The sequence below is a fragment of the Bombus huntii genome, chromosome 11 (genome assembly GCF_024542735.1).
Source record: "Bombus huntii isolate Logan2020A chromosome 11, iyBomHunt1.1, whole genome shotgun sequence".
NCBI lineage: Eukaryota > Metazoa > Arthropoda > Insecta > Hymenoptera > Apidae > Bombus > Bombus huntii.
In genome coordinates this window covers 2,672,537-2,696,326 of record NC_066248.1, presented here as the reverse complement: position 1 = coordinate 2,696,326, position 23,790 = coordinate 2,672,537, and the positions used below count along the sequence as shown (strand labels likewise).

General features: G+C 39.3%; 3 long non-coding RNA genes across 4 annotated transcripts in view; 2 read left to right on the top strand and 1 right to left on the bottom strand.

Annotated features, from left to right (window-relative positions):
* Positions 1 to 5,319, top strand: part of LOC126871006 (uncharacterized) — a 37,114-nt gene extending 31,795 nt beyond the window's left edge. Inside the window, exon 2 of the long non-coding RNA XR_007691488.1 lies at positions 2,106 to 5,319. This is a non-coding gene — a long non-coding RNA (uncharacterized LOC126871006). The remainder of the gene's footprint in view (positions 1 to 2,105) is intronic.
* Positions 5,320 to 9,160: 3,841 nt separating this feature from the next.
* Positions 9,161 to 17,978, bottom strand: LOC126871014 (uncharacterized). Of its 2 annotated transcripts, XR_007691499.1 has the most exons (4): positions 13,652 to 17,978; positions 13,172 to 13,518; positions 12,962 to 13,103; positions 9,161 to 12,005 (listed from the first exon to the last, which is right to left on the bottom strand). It is a non-coding gene; the product is annotated as an uncharacterized LOC126871014 (long non-coding RNA). The 2 variants fall into 2 exon arrangements; XR_007691498.1 differs by having other exon boundaries at positions 12,962 to 13,518.
* Positions 17,979 to 18,546: 568 nt separating this feature from the next.
* On the top strand, positions 18,547 to 22,443 carry LOC126871018 (uncharacterized). Its single transcript, XR_007691503.1, has 3 exons — positions 18,547 to 18,614; positions 19,225 to 19,262; positions 19,301 to 22,443. It is a non-coding gene; the product is annotated as an uncharacterized LOC126871018 (long non-coding RNA).
* Positions 22,444 to 23,790: the final 1,347 nt, after the last annotated feature.

Below are 23,790 nucleotides of genomic sequence, written 5' to 3'. Positions count from 1 at the left end.
TTTCTAACATTCGAAATGTTGATTCTCGTTCTACACTGATTAAAATATCACGAATGAAAACACCATTTAATCAAATTTTTTCAACGCGTCCAATTATAAGGGTAACACATAATTCACGTTTAAACAATGTTCATCATGAAGCACAAAAGCGGAGGCACGCTACGATTTATCTCGAAGCTGATACGGGCCAAAATTTTTTGCATGGCTGTGGCCTGCTGCAAGTAAGTGCACTTTTCCCGCGAAGAGAGGCGTTACTTCCCGCCATTACGACCCGCAAAGATTAACAGCGGCTTCCTGCGTCCGTCCGTCGGCCATTCGACGTTCTCCTTTTTCGTGGCGCGCAACTAATTGCGACGATGCAGGCATATTTCTGCTCTCACACACCGCCCGAGAAAAATGGTGCCTGCCACCTTTAGCCACCCCCTGACCAACCCTCGATGCTTTTTTCAGCCGCGTACAGACCCACCAACTGTGTATTGTGCGCCTTTTTCTGGTACTGTTCGTTCTTCTGTCCGTTGGTTCCGTCTGCAACGAGAACGCGTTTCGAACGAACACGTGCACTCACCGTGTGCCCACTACTTTTCATCGTATACCTGTCTTCGTTGCTCTTTTGACTTTAGTTCTTGGTCGCTTCTCTCGTTTTTCTCCCTTGTGCCACCGATACTCTCCCCGGTAGAGGCCTCTTGTCTCTTTATTCTCCATACCATCGTCCTCTCCCTTCACCTTTTCCCTTTCCCGCTGGTTCTCTCCCGTTTGGCTTTTATTGCGGCGAGTTTTCCCCGAATTTGCGGTGGCTGGGCTTTCCCGAAATCGCGATTAGCACCACGACTCTCCGCAACCACGTGGTGCTCGGTCTGCACGTGATTTACTTTTATTACCACGCCGCGAGAGCAGCTCTTCCTTTCTCATTTTCGTTACTGCGTTATTATGAAGCCGTTACGCGTTATTTCAGCTACTTATGGCTACCGATGCTGCCTGGAATTTCCATGTATCGGTAGAACGTAAATTTTCCATTCGATAGAAGAAATAATTTATCTCCCCCTATTTCATCGTCGAAAACGTTCTACATTATTTTATATTTTGTTGTATTATTATACTTCCATTTAACCAAATAAAAGGAGAATCGAAAAGAAACGAATTTTCTCTTTGTCGTATTCCAATGAACGAGACTCTGTACGATTTGCTTGGAAATATCGAGTTTGCTTCGTAGTTGTCGCGACAATCCGACGAAATTCCTTTGAAGGTGATTCATTGGGATCTTGTTCGAGGAATTATTTATACCGTGTCCAGGATCAACGAGCCTTATATTCCAGAAAAAAAGGAGTATAAAATCAAGGGGACCGGAATCGCCGCGTATACGGATGAGAATAAGGGACGTTGTCCCAAGAGTGCCACGATCCCGGGATTTGTTTGCCACCACCTACCCCCGCAAACGTGCTTTCATGTAACGGAGTCAATTCCAATGGGGAAACGCGAATCCTGCGCGTTTTGTGTATCACCGAATACGGTCAGGATTTGAATTAATATTTACGAACGACGCAGAACGCTCTCTGTTCTCTCTGCGTTTGTAGTCACGATTTTTAAGACGAGAATTATGTAGGTGTAATAGGTGTGCGTTACGTCACGGAAATGTATCAAACACACGAGAAATAGTTGATGGCTGTTCGTTTAAATTTAGCGAAAGAGATTAAACAGTTTTTCAAAATTCGATATGAAACCCGATTGAAAGTTCGGAGAATTCCTCTCTTCTTGCAAATACATTTTCGCGATACTTCGAATGTTATTTAAAAAAGAAACAAACGAGTAAAAATATAACAAATAAACATAGAAGGAAATCGTATTAGCTATAAATCGTATTGTATTAATATTCCTTCTCATCTTATCCATAGAAAAATAGATGCTTCTCCTGATATTTTCAATTTCACCAGACTAGTACATTAACTACAGAAAAAAATGCTTTTATCACCGTTCTGCGACTTCATTCTGATCATTTAACGACAACAAAAATTCCCTCAAATTCCCTAGTCCATTAAAGATTGCCTTATAACATCAATTGGACATGGAATAGAACCAACAAGATTTTACATTTTTACATTTTTGCAAAGAGCACCCTCTGGCCGTCGGTGCAGCGTCGTGACGCGGCTCTGAAGAACGCTCGGTGTAGAGGGACGAGAGATGCGGAAAGGCAGATAGAGGAAAACGTAGCCGGATGAATGCAGCCGGTAGATTCGGCATGGATTTCCAGCGACGGTAAAACCATCACGATTTCCGTGCGATTGTCGCTGTGAACGGTCGGACAAGCATTGTCCGTGGAGCAAAAAAGGACGCAGCGGGTGGCAAACGTTAGGAAATTCGCCCGAGGAGGGGCTGCACGGAGGTCAGAAGGGGGTGGCAAAAGGCTAAGCCGAAACCTTTTTCAACGATGAAGGCTTCTCCCTCACTCTTTAACTTCTCTTTCCCTTCGTCCCGCGCATTGTACACGCTGTCGTTTCTCTTTCTTCGCACTTTTTACCTTTTCTTCTTCCCGTTTCACTCCTTGTCTTTCTTCCTCTTTCGTTTCCTCTCCGCCTTGTAGGAACGCAAAGGTGGTATGCAATCTCTGTCTGTCTTTCGGCGCAAGCCAAGGAGATTATACACGTTTCCGTAGCCAGCATCTTCTTTGTCCATCTTCTGTCGCTTTGTACCGCATCGAAGGAGGCAGGCGGGTACGCGCGAGCCTTCCTCTTTGTCTCGGGCCATTCCACTTTTCCGTTGTTTACTTTGCCGGGCGTTTTTCTCGTCGGCCGATCGCGCGAGCCTCACTTTCGCCTTCCGCGAGACCTGTTCCCTAACTCGTTCTCCTGCTTAATTGGCTTCTCCGTCGCGATTTATGGCGCTTCCAGGGGTGACAGGGTAATTTCTTTTGGATTCGAGAATGTCCGCGATCTGGACGTAGCGGCATAGTGTGGCAAATTTTTGCGAGCCAGCGGATGCGAGTGATAGGGATGGATGGAGGCATTGATCGTACGGAGAAACATCGGGAAAATTGAATGAAACCAGGAGAAATTGTCGATACAAGGAAAGATGGTTCTTTTTAGATATAAATATAACGTGTGATATTAAAACGAGAAATATATTGGATAAATATCGGTCATAGTATTATTCCCAAGTGTCCATGTAGCGAATAAATCTGGCTAGCAATTAAAAATAATTTACGTTACTTTCGACCTACTTTATTCTCCTGTCCGACGTTGCAATAATGATTAACGATAATTACAGCCTAAAAACAACCTATCTAAGATCAATTAACCTTCGTAAATCTATATTTCTCTGTCCAAAGCAGCTTCTAATTAAGAAACAATGCAACCAACAGGTTGATAGAGTTTAACAGAGTATAAATGCAACGAGAGAGTTTCCTTTCTTGCCACGTATTTTCCGCTGGGTTTACGACGTTCGCGTTGAAGAATCGCTGCGGTGCAGAGATTGTCTCGAAGACAAACGGCGAGTGGCCGAGTGCGTGTCAATGGCCCCGCGCCAAAATTGCAGAAACAGCGTCGAAGCACAGTGATGGCTTTTCGGTCCTTTTGCTTGATTTTTGGTAATTACGCCGCGCGGAAGGCTAGCAATCTCGTAGCCTGGGCCCTTGCCTCCGCGAAACTTCTCCCGATGATAGCTCGGCAAATAACAGAGAGACGGTTGGCGAGGCGGATGGCAAGAGTTGCCAGTAGACTCTCCTCCTCGTTGGACGTTCCATCCTGGTCGCCGATTGTTCCACGTCGATCGTCGTGGATCGTGTAATTGGATCCGTGGCTACGTAGCGAACGCGGGACCCACAGCTCCACGAAATTCGTCTTTCGTACCTCGCTACGAAAGCGGACCAACAACACGTCCACGGGAATAATAATCCCTCGAGTTTACACGAAGTCCCGCTCTGGCCTCGTAACGATCGATTAAACGCCGTCTGTCGAACCGCCCGGAATTTCACGACGTATGAACTGATTCTTAATTAGAGTGGAAAGGGACGAAGAGATATTGTTTAGCTAAGGGTGTGATTCAATTACGCGAAAATGGGTTGAGTAACTCAAGCATTAATCATAATTGCATTAAATGTAACGATATTTAAAGCGTGTAATTTATAGCGTATTTGACGAGTCTCTCTCATGCTACATTGCGCAAGGGTTAACCTTAAGAATCCCTTTGGTACCTCGTCTTACATCATAATTCATAAATAGCCGCTGCAGTATAAAAACGGTCAGTTTAGGAATATAAACATTCTCGTAATTCGCAAACCTTCTACCAGAACGAAACAGTGTACGAAATAATTAATACCGTCTTCGAGTTCCTTCGTTCCTTCCGTTCATTGAACGGCTGGGCGCACGGTACGTCATGACTTAATTAGGGTTCAGATTATTTCGTTAAGAAGAGAAGAAACGTCGCTATGGGAACCACAGATTTCCCTGGTTAAATCGTGACAAGTGATAATTGCCGGACAGAGTACGTCGTAAATCTATCGACGCGTGCTTTGGTATGCAAAAAGATGCAAGGGAGGTTCTTAGAGGAATTCGACGACAACGATATTCCCGGATTGTGGCTGTTCTCAAAGCGACACTGTCCGACCAAGAAAAGACCGTAGAGAAAGTCCTAGCGGGAGTAAGATAATCTTCGTTTGTGGAAGAGTTCCTGGTGCGAGAGTATCCATCAGCGTTATCTTGAAATCTTCAAGGGCCCAGTATGGATTCATTAAGGGGTAGCTTCATTAGTATCCCAAGAGAGACTCTTTATACATAAGCGTTTCTTTCACGTTCCTTTCCCTTATCCTTTTGCTGCGTTCATTTTCCCTTTGTAATCCTGACAGTGTTTCGTTCTCCTTAACGACTCCTTACTTCCACCAATTTTTAGATTCGTTCAACGCCCGGAAAATCTGCCCCGTTAACCACGGTTAAATATGTACTGCGATCGGATTTTATTCGTCGTAGTAAGAGGAAAATGAATACCTGTATAACAATTATGCGAAATTGTAGAGTGTAGCTGTTCCTGATTTCGTGTATTTTGAAACAATTCTTTTCAAAGCAGATATAAACTTTGCTCTAGCATCCTTTTAACGAGATGTCTCCTAAGAAAATAAACTCTCGATTCGAAAATTTTTCCAGGAAAAATTCTTTTGACTCTTCGAGTGCTGAATGCTCCCTACGGAAGCAACCCGTGTGAATGGCACGCGCCAAGCGGTTGCTACCGTTCGAAACGGAATACTTTTTTTGCTAATGTCAACTAAATTCTACCAAATGTCCAAATCGGACAAATTGTGAATGTAAACAACTAAATAAAAAAAAAAAAAGATAACTACGTTGATCGAATATGCAAATTTTGCAAATTTGATCGAATATGCAAATGTTTATAAAAATTTTCGTTCCTTCTCTTTTCTGTACTCGAAGCTAGAAGTGGTTCGATTTTAATTAGCCTTATATTGAAATTTATATCAATTATCAAAATTCTGAAACGCGCCGTCTCGTTCAAGAAACACGAATATCCGCTATTTCGTATGAAATGAGTGTCTGCGCATTCTCTCAGTTGCATACGCCAACATGCATACATATTCAAGTGGGCACGTCATATTGGTAACAGAATTTCGTGGAAGCATGTGATTCCAACTGGAGACATTTTAAAAATTCTGTGCACGAGGTCGAGGTCTTCCATGAACGCGAACGGAGAACACAAGGGACGTTGGCTTATAGTCGACAGAGAAAACGATCTAGGATAAACTAGCGAAAAAGGAAGGACCTCCCGTGGTGCGTAGAACAATGGCACAGAGAATGCTCGACCATCGAAGATCTTGAAGTATTTACGATGTCGGGCTGGACTTGAACACGACATGAGGTTATCGATGCTTCCAACTGAAGTTAAGATCCAGCGAAAATCAGGGAGAAGCGAGAAATCACAGAGAAAATTTTTTTTTTTTTTTTTTTTTGGAAGTAGTTTACAATCAATTTTCGTTGAGAATTATATGTCGGGTAATTATTAGGATTTAAGGCGCGTAATGATTCTTCGTTTGAATTAGCCATTGTTTTACGAAACAGAGAATATATTTACGCGAATAAACAAGATTTTACAAAAATATTATGAATAATGAGTTTAATAAACGATAAGATTAACAAACGATAAGTTTAACTAATAATTAGATTAAAGAATAATAAGTTTAACGAACAATAAGAGGAATGAATAATATGTCTTACGAATAATAAATTTAACGAATAATGAGATTAACGATTGATAGGTTTTACGAATAATGAATTTAATTAACAATATTAACAATGTTTCCGGGGTTCAAACGAATCCACGGTCAACGGGATAACTCTTTACTATGTGTAGAATAATTTTAAACACAAAAATACGATTCCTGAGACACTCGGTTAATTGCTCGATGTATCACTTTCCAAGGCGATCGCACGAATGAATATCCGATGAAAATCTTTTTTCGCTATACGACTGCATTTGTTTGTTATATGCTCGCTGGAGACATCGAGAAGGTTCCAATCGTTGTTGCTAGGCAATTTCTGTCAAAAGTTTGTTGTATACTCTTTCGAGAAAGATCGAGAAACATCGAGAAAGATCCAAACGCCGTTACTAGGCAGTTTCTGTCTGGAGATTGATTCCTAATACAACGTGTGTCCCATTATATCGACATCTCTGAAGTACAATTCTATGTGATTTCTAGGGAGAACGATACAACCGATCCACACCTTCGTCAGGCAAAACGTTTATTCCGTGACCGTGGCTACGTTCGGCGACCAGTTGTCACCTCGAACCCACTTTCGCTTTCACAAATATCAAACAATTACAAATGACAATTGCTTAATTACAGTTATGATAAAATCTAGGCTAAAGCATTAGAAGGCTTCCTCAAAATTGCAAAGGGAAGGCTCCGGTTTTCCTTTCATCTCCGACATATAAGTAAATTATTCTGACGTGGTACTATAACATGAATAATAAATGATTATCGTATGTTTGGTTCAGCCGAATCTAATTTCTCTTTCTTTTTAATATTTATTAAAATTTACAATCAATTCTCGCGTTGAGAATTTTCAGTAATTTTTCTGGCGTGGCGCAGTAACATGGCTAATTATTTATAATAAGTTAATACTTATTATAGATAAGTATAATTTGTAAGTAAGTATTACAAATAAGTAAATATTACTTAATTTAAATAACTAATTTTCTTTTTTCTTTTTTTTTATTTATTTATTTAAATTTTACAATTTGTCCAGTAGGACATAAATAACTAATTGAATCTAGCGTTTAGGTCTAGCGGGTAGTGTCACAGCTGAATCGAATGTTTAAATCTAACGAGGGTAATGTCTTTTTAGTCTACGGATCTGATCTATCGTGTCAAGTAATTGAGTAACTAGTGAGTTTTAGTGGTTGTTAATTCTTATGTTATATCTATTACTGAATTTGGATATTTCTTCTTTAACCGTAGGTATCTTCCCTAATAGATGCACCCTGGTATGTTACCAACGAAACAATACATCACGATCTCAAGATATCGACAGTCAAAGAAAAAATAACAAAATGTAGTAACAGATACATCAAAAGACTTAACAAACATCGAAACCCCCTAATTACTAAATTACTTAATACGTCGGACCAGATGCGCAGGCTAAAAAAACACTATCCGTTAGACCTAAGCACCAGATTCAGCTAGATTCTAATAAGTAATATTTACTTGTTTATAATATTATTATTTATAAATTACACTTATTTATAAATTATACTTATAATAAGTTCATAAGTTTATTAACTTATTATAAATAATTAGCCATATCACTGCGCCACGCCAGAGAAACTTACTCAAAATTCTCAATGCGAGAATTGATTGTAAATTTTAATAAACATAAAAAAAAAAATATAGCGCACCTTATTGACAGTTTGCAAATCCAGAGAAATAGTTTATTTGCAAATGTTCGGTCGATCGGCTCAGCCTTAATCCGCAAATGATATTAATACTACGGCTGTAAAACAATGCAGTTGCTGAAAGCGCATCCCCAACCGAACAAATAACATTCGTAGGGAATTAACAGTTATGTCGAAGAACAAACGGTGCCCGCACGTACCTTACTTTACACCCCGCGACTAATCGCATTACCGTTTCCCTGAAAGCTCGTCTCTCGTTTCGGACACTAGAAATCCTCACGAAAATTCCGCAGGTAGACGGCCAAGTCCATTGTTCGTGCGTCCCTTCGAAATCTTTATTGTTTTAGCCGAAATATTATTTCAGGCACCGTTCGAAGGTACATACCCAGAAGCTACCCAAGGCTCTCCTAAAACTCTGTTTTTTCATCCTTTATGGATTTCTCCGTTTATTCTATTCTGTTTATGCATGTTTCGCAGACCAAGTAATTTCTTACTCGTGCGTTTGAGTTATTGACTGGATTAACAAGACGAATGTTTTCAATAGATTTTGAACAAAAGAAATTTAGAAGAAGGTTGTATCGGTGTGAAGACTTGAAAGATGTTTTATTGATTATTATTTATTATAATTCCAAAATTACCCTCTACAAGACCGTAATAAAACCTGTCTGGACCTACGGAATCCAACTATGGGGAACAGCAAGTAACTCCAACATCGAAATACTACAACGCTTCCAATCGAAAACGCTAAGATCCTTAATAGACGCACCTTGATATGTTACCAACGAAACCATCCATCGCGACCTCAAGATACCCACAGTCAAAGAGGAAATAGCAAAATACAGCGACAGATATAGCAAAAGAGTCAACAAACACCGAAACCCCCTAATCACTGGACTACTTGACACGACGGACCAGATTCCCAGGCTGAAGAGGCACTACCCGCTAGACCTAAACGCTAGATTCATTTAGTTATCCAAATTAAGCATATGCACTTACTTATAATACTTATAAATTATACCTATCTATAATAAGTATTATCTTATTGTAAATAAACAGTCATGTCATTGCGCCACGCCAGAAAAATTACTGAAAATTCTCAACGCGAGAATTGATTGTAATTTCAACAAATAAATAAAAAAAAAAAAATTTATTATAATTCCGAATAATTCTAGGAGACATGTATTAAGAAAAGAAAATTTATTACTTTCCTCGATTTTCTAATCTTATGTTAATAACAAAGAGCTTGGGTAATCGATCTTTTCCAAACATTGTCGATGGTTTTTCTATTGATTCCATTTTTCTGTCAGTGATTATCCTATTGAATATCCTTATACAACTTGTGATTAGAACTATTTCTTTATTCGATAATTAGTCATTGTTCAATTTGTTTTTTAATTTTTCAATTACACTCATTTACGTTCAATTACACTCGCTTTCTTCTATACCACGTACGAAAGCTATTTAAATTACAGTGAATACATGTACTTTCAAAGAACATCTTCGTTCTATTCTCTTCGATCTTTTCGCAACTTTTTACCCGTGGCTTATAACATCGTAAGAAGCTACTCGATGTCATAACTATAAATACGAAGACGTTCCATCAACGATTCTAAAAATTGTCCCGTAAAGTCAATATGTATAAAATATGTCCACGAAGAACATCAAGAATTTATCAATTGCGCAGCTTTCTCTTTTCTCCAACATCCTTTAAAATACGGAACAAGAAACGCCCTAAGTTTAACTCCTAGCGATCGCACGACGCGAATCTGTTCCTGTTTTTGAATGGATAGCGCGACTCATCGTGCGTTCGATGAGAAATCGTGTATACTGTCCTCAGTGCTGAAAAAAGGGAGCAGGGATAATCCCATCGGTGACACAATATTCGCGTAACCGACGATCGTAAGGACTCGAGGTGTAAAGAAGGAAAGGAAGAAGAAGAAGAAGCAGCAGAAGAAGAAGAAGAAGAAGAAAAAGAAGGCGGAGGACAAGGACGGTCCTCGAAGAACTCGTCACACTCGCACCCCATAATCCTTCAGCGGCATTCACGATCAGACTTACCACGCACACACATGCAAAGAGTTACGGACACGGACAGATTGAAATACAGAGAAGAGAGCAACGTACACGTACGCGTGCGATGGAGAAATCGGCGCGCGCGAACCAGGAGAAAACGAGTCGCACGACCTGAATAACTCCGCCTGGATGTTTCTAATGCGTGGCTTAGCAGGCTCACGAGTTCGTGAAGAGGACCGATGAACTTCGGATAATCATCCGACCCCTTCTATCTCTTTCTTCTCGTCGCTTGATTCCTTTTCTCGCGCAGACTTCTTTTCCATTCTTCCGGGGGGAACAATCTAACTTTTCCCTGGTGGCGACGAGGTAGACGCTTCCGTGACTAATTTCGGGGGTTGCAGACATTCCGTGCGTGGTTTCGGAAATATCGGATAATGCTTTTGCGAGGATCCTGTGCGAATTCGACGAATATGTTTCGTGTCGTAGAATTTTTCATTTTGATCTTTTCACGTGCTCGAGGATACCTTGGGATACCTTAAGAAACAAGGATATATTAATGTAAATTTTTTTTTTATTTAATTCTTTTCATTCACAGTTTGTCCAATTTGAACATTTGGTAGAATTTTTTAACTGCTTGATTATCGCGTGGGTGGCTACCCCCAGCGGGATACCATCTTCGTGTTTTAATGTAAGATGGGAAAATAAACTTGGGAAACATCCAAAAGTCCAAAAAGTTTCTTTTGTTTCATTAGTGAAATAATAGATGCAAAACATTTTTTATTTTATATTATTTTATGGATTTATGATCCACTACAAAATGATCCATTTTGTAGTAATAGAATAAAATGTATCAAACATAATTGAATAAAATAATATAAAACAAAAAATGTTGTGCATCTACTACTTGCTTATAAAACGAAAAGAACTATTTGGACAACCTAATAGAAGAGTTACGATCGACTTATTCGATTCACTTGCGTGTATCGACTTTAATAATACGAAATATGATCGCACAAATTTCTAATTAAGAAACAAGCAGTTGATAGCGTTAATAAAGTTGAACACGTTAATAAAGATAGCTTGTAAATTTATATTCCATGAATTTCTAAGTGCCTGGTCTCTTCAAACGGAGAGATTTCGACAGTACCATTCGAAAATCCTGAAGAGCACCGTAGTATACGATCAAATTACAAAACCAACGCAACGCTCCGAAGTCCATATTCCTCCCCATCGCTTTCACCGTCTGTCGGTCTGATAGCACGATTACCGTGCTGTCAAATTCCGTATCAAACACGAGGATCCCTGGAGCCGTTACGTCCCATCACGAAGAAACGATTTCTCCCGCGAAGAAATGAAAAAGCTTGTTGTCTCGTCACGAGTAACGCTCGAGGGTCTCGCAAGTCGATCAAATTCCGTCCGTTGGAACGCGAACGACGACAAAGTACGATAAATGGGACTACGTATGCGAACAAAAAAGACGAAAAGATAAAAGGAGAAAGAAAGAGATTGAAACGTGAAAAACGTAAGACGGTATGAATAAAAGTAGGAGAGGGGAGGGGGGTGAAAGTAACGAAAGGAGAGGACGATATCGTGAGCGTTTACGACGTCGTTTTGCCTCGATAAATATGCTTGGAACCCTTTTTCAAGGGATGCAAAACACCCCTCTTGGTAGGCGGGGTGCAACGAAACCTGTGTAATCTGCCATACGTTTCCCATGAATATGCATCTGCGAGGCTAATGCGATTTGATTCACGATTGGCCTAAGTGTACGGGGGAAACGGGAAGGGAAGATCTCTTGAAAGCTACAATAATTCGATACGTCGACCGTGAGGGCACAAATTAACGTTTGTTAGCGTAACATAACGTTTCTCTGCCGTTCGATCGCGGAGACGATGCGATTCCCTGATGAAAATAAATCGCTCGCCAAGCCGAGGATTAAAGATTCCCTTTTTGTGCTTCGAAAATTGGTAACGACCGGTTATTTCGTTCGCATGAAAAATATATAGCTGTTCATCTGGGATTATCGCACAGTTCTCGTTCAATTCCGTCTGGTATGAGCTTGACAAGGCGCGTTGCATCACATCTTATACGTCGATGGACAATTTCTGAAAAATTCTTGATGTTAGTGACAGAATATATATCACCGTCTATAATTACTTAAACTTGAAAACGAGCATTGCCGATGTAATTTTTCGGAAAGTAAATGATTTTCCCTGAAAGTAGAATCTTGCTTCATACATCGCGTAATTTTGGAAAACGTAAGCACTTCTTTTATCTGTAAAAGATATCGTTATCTCGTGTTTCTAAAATACCTCTTATTTTAAACTTACGACCTCCCCCATTAAGATCTAAATCTTGATATTGCGCGCACGAATCTCGACTTTCCAGTAATAAAAATGTCAACGGAAAATTCAGTTTCTCTGCGAAATATTCGCTGGAAAGAGGAACAGCTATCTCTATAACCACGCAAATTAAGTAATTCTAATTTACGCACGTTTTACGACTGGACAGTAAATCGCGAGCTATCGCTCACTCTCATTTTATCTTCGTTTCCTAGGCAAATTTACTGCGCAAATTTGTCGGAGCGTTGCTTTACACCGACACGTCTACAAGAGGATTTAATAAATCACCAGTACAATTAGCAAGTTGTCAAGGTTCATGAAGTTCTGTTAGGTAGACTGAGCAAGGTATACTCGTCGATTTTCGATTCACACACCTTTACGATCCTTCTATACTTCTTTATCTTCCGATCTCTCAGAAAATCCTAAGCCGCATTCGGACTGTCTACTTTCGTCGACTTTGCAGTACTTAAGGTGCGGGGTGACGAGGGGTAAGGTTTTAATTGTTTTACTGTCAAGGGGATTTCCAAAGGGCCAACTGCACACCAATAAAACCGATTTTACCAGACCCTCGTAAACTTTATGTCAACACGGTACGCCGAACAGCGTTAAGTTTTCACTATCCAGGGAAATTCCAACGATTTGTGCTTCCTGGTTGTAAGAAAATGCGATAACGGAAGCGCTAGACGAGGCTAAAGAAAATAAAGCGTTTAAGAACTCACCTGTTTACACAAAGATCGTCGACCATCCCATTTTCAACCCTCTCTTTTCCTCTTCTTCTTTAATAATCCGGCGAATATTCGCAAAGGATACGAACGAAGTATACCAAAGGTTGAAAGTTTTCTTAGCATGCAGTGGTTTACGCTGCAAGTAAAGAGGATTAGCATGAACAATTACTAAGAGTGATTAACGAGATGACTTCGTAGCCTCACAGATCGTTGTTTCTCTCAGGAATTACGCTTGTAATTTAGATACTGTCGATGGCCGAGCGTACTGCTGGTAGCCTCAGGATACTGTTATTCCTGGAATTAAATAGAATAGCTGGAGTCCTTGCACCTGGAAATCCTTCCTTGCAATTGTGCGACACCTGCAAGGGTGCACGCAGTTGATCTCGGTCGGATAGCACAATGGCGCATGATCGATTCCCTGATCTTATCTTCTTCCGCTTTCTTAACGATTCTCTTCCGTAAACCGATAAACGTAGACAGGAAACGTGCGTGAAAGGTAGAAAGTTGAAGATTTCGTATTTACGATGTACGTATATTACGGAAAATCTTTGCTAAAACATAACATTTTAATCATAACATTTTAATATTCGACAAACGTAAATCATGAATTTGTAAAAATATTTGCAATCTACCAGTGATCGAGTAAAAAGAAATAAAAAAACGGATTAAGAAACAAACATCCACCCGCTTGACAGGGCGTCAACATCGTTAGCTTCTCGTTTTCACTAAAACCCGCAAGGCACCTGTATCATTTCCCATATGATCCCTCTGTGGTAAACAGGTTAATCCTCGATTGACCCTTCTTTGCACACAGGTTCGACCTGACCATCTTATTGTAGGAAAAAAGGGGAACGTCCGTGAGCGGAAGAGAGACGGATTACAGTCCGGCACGCGACCAGAGAACCGCAGAGGTACGGTGACAAAAAGGTCGGCGGATGCGACGTGGCCGTCGCACACGCCTGCATGGTGTGCGCTTCTCGTTTGGGTCGGTGAGGTTGAACGAGGTCGGTGGTTCGCCTTCTTAACATAAACCTCGGACCTTCCGTTAACGTTGATCAATTGGACGAAGGCGCTTCCTTGCCCGTGGCCGTCGTGTCGGGTAGACAGCTTGTCGATAAGCTTCGTGGCAACCGGACGAGGCAACGACGACGTCCCGGCGATCTCGCGGATCACGGCTTGTAACGAGAACAGCTCGGTTAATCGACGTAAACGAGCCTTCGAAAGCTGTCGCGACTACCCTTCCGGCAGTAAGGGTAGAAGCGAGGGGTATTGTGCCGCGCAGTTCCTTGCAGGAAAGATCTTTTGTGCATGAACGGATAAAGAGCAACCAAAGAAGGCCGTTGTGCGCTCTATTAGAGACGTACACGCTCGCGTAACTTTCTTCTTTCAAATTTCATTTCCTTATATATATATTTCTTTTTTAACATAATTGTAAATTATTTAATCAACGACTAATTTGCTCGCATAGAATGTTGAATATTTTGGCGTCTCGCTTGGAATGATTCAAAATTAGAGTTTTTATCAAAGAACGGAGAATATTAGAAAAGAAGTACCACTTAAGAAGCTATATTCTATGCGATATACAGGGTGGTTGGTAATCGGTGATACAAGCGGAAAGGGGGTGACTCTACGCGAAAAAAGAAGTCGAAAATATAGAATAAAAATTTTTCGTCTGAAGCTTTGTTTTCGAGAAAATCGACTTTGGATCGAGAAAATCGATGGAAAGATTTAAGAAAAAAAAAATTAAAAAAATTTTTATTCTATATTTTCGACTTCTTTTTTCGCGTAGAATCACCCCCTTTCCGTTTGTACCACCAGTTACTAAACCGCCCCGCATATAAATACATTTATTAGAGTTCGAAGGTATTCCAATACTTTGATTGATTTATTACGTTAAAAATATTTGCTACAAATTCGCCTTATTGATAGCGTAAACTAAAAATGTGTGGGTACTCCGCGAACCGTAAACTTAGTAAATGTAAATTTTGCAGGCGACTGAAAACACGGAGAAGCATGGCACACGATTTCACGCGAAATGGCTGGTAAACGATTTCCGATACATTTCTGCTCGAGAATATTTGTACATCTCGGCTAGTTAAAACGAGTAACAATAAATACTTGTTCATGTTTGTGGACATGTACGGTTTGTGCGTACAGTTCGATCTATGTCAGTTCGTTCTACCGTATTTTCGAAAAAATATATAATTCGTGGTAGAAAACTGGTTGCCATGAGCATGGTAAACAAACTCGTGTATGTTTGCGTTCTGTTTACCCTTTCATATGTTTATCTCCGCTTCGTGGGTATAAGGATTCGAGTAAACAACTATTTTGCATTTTATTTGGTTGCCACCGAGATCAAATTTTGTTTGCAACAAGGTAGTTGTTTTGAACGTTCCGTTTGAATAGAGTCGATCAGTGTAAAATTAATTTAACGAAAACGTACTATTGAATTTGTCATTTTCTTTTGGTATACCTTTATAGCCAAGCAAACATAAACCTTGTTTTTTTAAACCTTACACAAAACAATTAGCTTATCGTTTAAAATATATATACAAAAGTAAATCATAATCTTTAACAGAATTTGAAAAACTTTCTCAAACACGTCTCAACAATTCATTCCCTAATTAATTGTCTAAATAACGATACTCAAACGATATATTTTCTAGATAACCAAAATGTTGAAACCATAACATTAGGTCGTCCGAAAGGTTTCTTTCGTTTTATAAGGAAATAATGGATGCACAATATTTCCCGTTTTATATTATTTTATCGAATTACTTATGATCCATTTTGTTCTATCAAGATAAAAATCACAACGTTCGACAGATTAGGTTTCATCTTTGCATAAAGATGCATCGTTGTATAAGACGTGTCTGTAAAAGAAAGACAATATCTACAAAAACATCGAATCTCAATTATCGAAACTATATCATACGTACCTTGTAATTGATAAAACTGTTAACCATCTTTTGCAATTAGGGACGTACGAGACTATCGCACATTATATAACAAGATTGTTAGATTCCATCGCTAATCTATTATCTCACGTCAGATAAATGGTGCGCGTACATGATGCGATACCAAGCCATCGAACGATGTTATCGAAGTCGACGTGCAAACTTGAACAAAACTTCTACTCGCCCGTATTACCGCGTAGAACAACTTCGTCAGGTCGCGTAGAACAGAAAGGGTTCTGCACTTTCGACGTTGTCTCGAGGTCGGGACGACAGGTTGTCGATAAACCACGGCCACTGCACTAGTCATGTCGATGGACACTTTGTATCGCGATGCGTTTGGCATAAACGCTGTTCTCAATGCCACCACGCCAACTGCGTCCTCTTAAATAACGTGACTTATTATTGCCGTGATTGTTACGGAAAGAAAAACGTCTTGTTGACATCGTTGAACTGTAGCGAAATTGTTTTGTTTACGTTCGAAGTTCCTTCTAGGACTGAACATAATAAGACGAACAATGTGTATACATACGAAATTTAAGTTTAAGTCGAATTTTCGACACATGCGTGTATGTAGTTTCGTAAAAATGTTGTATATTTATTCAAAATAATTTATACGTAGCTTTATGCATTTGTATCGACCACGTTCCTTTTTGGAAATTCTACATACATTCCACAAACTTGTTTATCAATGCATAAATAAGTGATAAGAATAAGGTAACCGTTATAGACTTCGAAATATTCAACGTAAAATCAATACTGTTCAGGATTGTTTGCATCCGATATCTTTCCTCCCTATGTCAACATATTCTCCCTAAGAAGTCACAAATGACTGAAACATTAGGGATTCTTATTGTAAATGATAAACAACGAGAAGGTAAGAAAATACGTAAGTGAAATCTTCCGGAACAATTTGTAGATAATGAAGAGAGGAATTTCTAAGAAGACCTTTATTGATTGAAGCAGATAAGAATTATCAATTTTTGGAAGAGTGTAAATTGTAACTTGTTTTGAGTATTCGATTCATATCGAATTTCCGTTCAACTTATTAAAAATGTAATCTACCTTGTAAGAAACTTCTTTCATAAATATTAATAAATACCAATGAGAACAAAAATAGAAGTCGCTAACAAATATACAACAATTTTCATTTAAAACAAACGGTTGCATAAAATTTGATCCGTATATTATTTTGGAAATTATAAAGTATGAACTTTCGTTTCGCAAAGTAACACACCCCTTTACAACAAATATATTTTAATTATATAAAAGCCAATTTATAAACCTATTAAGCGACATAATAGAAATATCGATGGAAAAGAAATTTTGATTGCACTCTTCCTCGTTCCCATGAGCAGCTAAAGAGAAGCAAGAAAAATAGAAGAGGGCATTTTCATGGGATGTAGGTCATCGATTCAAGACTATGGAGGATATCCTGCTCATAGATCGGTAAAAGGGACAGAAGAGAAGAGGAAGGAGCGTGAAGTGCGTTTATGAATGAGTAATCCCGAGGACCTGACCTTCGGATCTTGTACACTTGCGTCATGCCTCCACCCTTGGAGACACCCCCTTCCGGTTCGATGATTTCAGGGGTTGCGAGCGCCGTATGCCGCAACAACTGTCATCTTAAATTTTCGGGGGCGGTGAGATTTACCTTTGCCGGTATTCTCGTAGCTACGACGAATAAATTCGTGACGGAATTTAATGAGCTAAGAATGCCCAGCACAAGTATTTTACCGTAAAAAAATGTGAAATATGATCGTGTTGGCGAAAAAAGTAGAAAACTTGAAGTCTCAGGGACAATAGTACAGTTACGTGTTAATTACGCGTTATATAGAAACTGTGCAGGGATCTTGAGAACGAACTGTATGAATAGGAAAGGAAAATATTAAATTTCCAGGTAAACAAGAAAGGAAAATTGCAGGCTATTAAAAATAATAAATAATAAAATAACCTAATGAATAGAATAGAAAATTCTTTAATGGGTTTGAAGGAATACAATTTAGTATGTCATCGTAATTTATGTAGGATTTCAATGAACAAATGACTTGAGAATAACATACACGACAAATACACGAGCTAATGGCTGTGACAGAAGTCCTGTAAGTAAATTAAGAAGAATACAGAAATGGCAGATGAAGGAAATAAATTTTATAAGGCAATTAAGAGTACAAGTAATACTTCTTTTCTTTTTTTCTTATTTATTTATTAAAATTACAATCAATTCTCGCGTTGAGAATTTTCAGTAATCAAGTAATACTTGGAAAACAAGCGATGCTTTATTACAAGGGTCTGTGCTGATCGTATCTTATCTAATATTTTTTTTTTATTATTTATTTATTTACATATTACAATTTGTCCAGTAAGACATTTGGTAAAATATTATAGCTTAGTGATATAGCAATATAGCATGTGGATGGCTACCCCCAGTGGGATACCATCTCTCATTTAATATGAGATTGTAACAAAACTATTAAAATGAAAAGAAGAATTACGTATTCCCTTTACAATTCAAATTTTATAATCATTAGTTAAAACCTCTGAAATATGTGCTAAGAAATATTTTAAAAATAATTTCTGTTATATCTCTCGTTATATGTTGCCACATCTACTCCAGGTTGCCACATTTACTCCAGGTTGCCACATTTACTCCAGGTTGCCACATTTACTCCAGGTTGCCACATTTACTACAGGTTGCCACATTTACTACAGGTTGCCACATTTACTACAGGTTGCCACATCTACTCCAGGTTGCCACATCTATTCCCGTTGGGGGTGGCTACCCACATGATAATCAAATAGCCAAAAAATTCTACCAAATATCCAAATCGGACAAATTGTGAATGTAAACAATTAAATAAAAAAAAAAAAAACATCTACTCCTAATAGTTCTGGGACATACGGAAAATGAAAAGGCAACGTATCCCATATTTTTCCAGAAACCCCCTAAAACCAGCGTGGGAATAGCAATCGTCAAACACGAACACGTCGTTCCCACCTTTTGTTTTTTTTTATTTATTTATTTATTTACATATTACAATTTGTCCAGTAAGACATTTGGTAAAATATTATAGCTTAGTGATATAGCAATATAGCATGTGGATGGCTACCCCCAGTGGGATACCATCTCTCATCTAATATGAGATCGTAACAAAACTATTAAAATGAAAAGAAGAATTACGTATTCCCTTTGCAATTTAAATTTTACAATCATTAGTTAAAACTTCTGAAATATGTGCTAAGAAATATTTTAAAAATAATTTCTATTATATCTCTCGTTATATGTTGCCACATCTACTCCAGGTTGCCACATTTACTCCAGGTTGCCACATTTACTACAGGTTGCCACATTTACTACAGGTTGCCACATCTACTCCAGGTTGCCACATCTACTCCAGGTTGCCACATCTATTCCCGTTGGAGGTGGCTACCCACATGATAATCAAACAGCCAAAAAATTCTACCAAATGTCCAAATCGGACAAATTGTGAATGTAAACAATTAAATAAAAAAAAAAAAACATCTACTCCTAATAGTTCTGGGACATACGGAAAATGAAAAAGCAACGTATCCCATATTTTTCCAGAAACCCCCTAAAACCAGCGTGGAAACAGCGATCGTCAAACACGAACCCGTCGTTTCCACGTCCGTCAAGATTTGCCCGCAAAATGGATCTCCTCTCGTCCAACCCCTATCGTCACAATGCGTGCAAGCCTTTTTTCCGTAGCTTCCTGTCGAAACGGATTCCTTTAACCGGGCGAAACCAAGCCCCTGCAACAGGCATATGTGTGCGCACGACACATCACCGTCGAAACTTATTTTAACGTGAAAACGCTAGAAAGAATTCCGTGGGAACTGACTAGGAGAGGTAAGCAAGAGTTGGATTTCCTAAAGAAAAGGAAAAACGCTCCTCCTGTTTCTCTGTGTGTTCAGGCATTTATATCGAAGGGATCGACGAGAGGGGTAAGATCGTTATTAAGGAAGAAACGCATGATTTTTTTATCTTTCGTGGAAGAATCGGTGGTAGGTATTATTTATATTGGAGATCGATGAATTCTTTAATATTAGACCGTTAATCATATATTCGGATGAAATCTATTACAGAAATAAATTGAATTGGCATTAAACTATGGTATAAAGAGAGTTCATCCGAACACACGATCGTCTTTAATAAAAATCTTTTTTTTTTATTTATTTATTTATTAATATTTACAATCAATTCTCGCATTGAGAATTTTCAGTAAATAAAAATCTTTGATAACAAATTTTTCAAACAATTCATCGAATATTTATCTTTCATCTTCTGAAAAAATACCTATCGTTCGTCTACGAAAAGAATGCTATACTAAATCTCTTCTAGAGTCTTCTACAGTTCCAGCAACGACTTCTGATAAATCATAATCGTACTGTCATTCACCCTTCATTCTTTCACGAAAACCATGTCACGACCTTTGGACTTAGAGAAGGACGTTAGAGAAAGTTTCGAGAAATTTGCTTGGAAGGCGAATTATTGTCGAAGAACAGGTAAAATATTGTCACGAAAAGGATTTCGACCGTTTTTGCCGATCATACTAGGAAAGGGTTGAAACCCTCCGCAGCGAATAGGCCAAAGGTTCGTCATATCAAGGTTAAATCGACGAGGGTCGCGAGAATTGACGATCGATGGGGCAAATTTCGTAGAAAAGAAGGCAATTTTTGCGGTAAATGGCCCTCTTTCTCGCGCGATTTGTGCTCTCGAGGAAGGGGCGAGACTAGTTGCCTTTTTAACGCGCAATCTTGCAGATTTTACAAAAAAGGGTTACGCGAAAGGCTTTCCCGTAGGGTCGTTTTCTATTTTTGAAGTAAACTCTTCTTGAAAAATAAATTGTACCGATCTTGGGCAGAAAGATTTGCCATGTGGGAAAATATTTTTTTAGGATGGATTTCAATTACGGAGGAGAATCGAACATTTTTGTGTCGAAGAAAGTCGTCAAATTTCACGAATTACGCAGGTATTTTTGGAAGTTTCAACAAGTAGGAAAAAAACCGTTGTTGCTGCAGAAGAAATTTATGAGGTTAGGATTGTAACGGATCTAAAAAAACGTATAGCGAAGCATTCTTAGGATCGTCGTTTTTGCCACTATGAAAATATGCAGGAAAAATATGAAAAAAGTTATACGACGTTCTAATTGTTTCGGGAGTCATCAGAAATATATTGTTTCGTTGTAAACAGAGGAATGTTTGAATACACGGCATTAATGTGTTTTGTCAGAAACAATATTTGCACTTTCGAAACCAACAATTTCATTTCGAAGCATAAAACAACTACGCTACGTGTACGGAATCAAGTTGCATAAATAAGATGCATACATAACCGGTGCTCAAATATTTTTCTTCTTCTTTCCACAAATCATACGACAAAATATGCTTCGCGAAGGATCGGATCGTTGATGCTACGAAAATTATCCAAAATTCGTGCCTTCTAAAACTGAATAAAATTAAGCAAAAATCTTTTTATTCGAAAAATTCGCTACTAGATGTCGTATTAATTCTATAATAAATAATTTTAGGGCAAAATTATTGACGAAACCAGAGAAGAAAAGAGAAATTCGAGGAAATGGACAAACGCGCCCGTATGTGTACCATACGAGCAAAATACACGTGTGTCGCATTATGATGTACAACGTGCACACGCACGACCGACACACAATTCCATTGTCGAAGGTATCCCTTGTTTGCTCGAGGATCTGGCGAGCAGCTGATTGGGATTTTCGCTCTCGTCAAGTCTTGTGGATTACACATGGCACGTCGCTTTCGTAACGACGCTGATGCCGTATTTGCGCGCGGAGGAAATAAGAAAAAAGTATTATTTGAGGGCGGTTCAAGCTCGTTCAAGAAGACATCACTGACGTGGAAAGGAAATCTGCGAAAAAATTGTTGGTGAAATTCGTTTGGACATAAAACGATGTTTTAATTCAATACTTAAGTAGGTTATATTTTGTATAAACGATTATAAATAAAGTGACACGTTTATGACATAAAATAATTATGTTTCAACTTCAATAAAAAATCAACGTTAACTTTACCGAAAACATTTGCACGTATACGATAATTGTGAAAAATAGAAACGAAATCCAAAAGTCGTCATTTCAATGGACCTGGTAGCTCCAGTGTTAATCCCTTAATCCCTTAATCCCTTAATATTTACGTTTGGCCCGATCATCGTGCCACGGGCTATGTCCGTAGCTGTAGGTGAAGGGGTTAAATCAATCATTTTGCAATTTAAAGTAAACTACAAGTAATTACAAAATAAAACGATATAATTATCGAACCTACATACGATCCTCGAGTATCTATTTCGACGAATCGAACATGTTGCAGAAAGTGCAAGAATTTACCAGAGTCTTCGAGGTTTAATAATCTCGAGCTCGATAATAACGATCTCGTTCAAAGGTTCCCGTGCGGAACGGCAAAAATGTAGCCACCCCCTGGAATCCCCGAGTCGGGACGGCGATGTGGCATTAGTAAAAACGCGATATTGTCTGACTCAACAGGTTGCAGCCATCCCAAGCCCCACCTCCCAACACTTGCACCGCTGTGCCACCCCACACGCCACCTTCGCTCGGCGCTGTATTAAATAAATCTGGCGATGGGGTGATTTCTCTCCCTTTTGTTGAATTCTTGGGGTAACTGAGTGACACGTAAAACTCATCGAGGATTTAATCAATCTTTGTCAACGTTTAAAATAGTTACACTCGTTTCCTTTCAAATTATCGTGATACGATATTGTTGTATACATATATAAGATTTTTTTAATAAAATAGTAATATTTCGTGCGTGAAAATAAGCACAAGTATTTTTACGAAAATATAGAGATTCATCGATGTAGCAATAATTGATTATAATTTCTAATTGAGCTTCTGTTGATAGGAAAAATGTTGACGTAAGACACAAGTAGGTCTTTTGAACTATAAAATTGAACAGAAATTACGTCATTGTAAAATTTCGACATCGCCGTGTTTTGTCGGCTTCCGTTCTTGCCAAAAGGACGCTCATTAAAGCCAGAATTCAAAGAATCTGCGACGCTAACATTTCTCGACCATGTGTTGACCAGCCGCGAGTACTCAAACAATATCTCGCATTTCCTCTTCGAAACCTTAAACTGCACAGCTACTAAAAGTCGGAACGAAAATGCCTGTACGCGATTCTAAGCCGACACAAGCATAAGCGTAGGCCCTTGTTTCCTAGTACCAATTCTTCGATAGATTTTACATCCGCTTCGCCTTCGTATGCGAAGAATCGCGTCGCGCTTGAAGCTAAATATACTTCGCGTCGCATCCCGTGCGATTTCATCCTTGGCAAACTTCTGCCAAACCTAACACGAAGAAGCATCATCGTTCGCCAGTTGGAAAAGCATCGGACGAAAACTCAGTGCCAGTGGTGGAAATTCCATCGATCACCGGAATCCCCAATCGAGCAGAACTTCGAAGAATCGTCCGCTTCGAATCGTCGATTCTCGGTTTGCGAATGCGAAAAGCATCCCCCTTGGACCGTTCCACATCGAGCAGCGTCGACAACTTCTCCAAGTATTCGCCGGTGGTTCACGAACGAGCAGATAAATCTCGAGAACGATGAGCAGAGCCTGTAGAACGAACCGCGCCGGCATTGAGCCGACCAACAGGGTCGTACCATCGCGCTATTCAGGTTCGCAAGAGCATGTCTCTGTTCGGCTAGAGCCGCGAGAAGTGGGGAGAAGGCAAATGCACCGGCACCAGGGAGAAGACCAGGTGTATCCCGTGGAGCCTGGGAAGCGCAAACTACAGCGCAACGAGAAAACGCGGACAGACAGATGCTACCTACCATCGTACCGTCTGGTCCCTTCGTATTCGG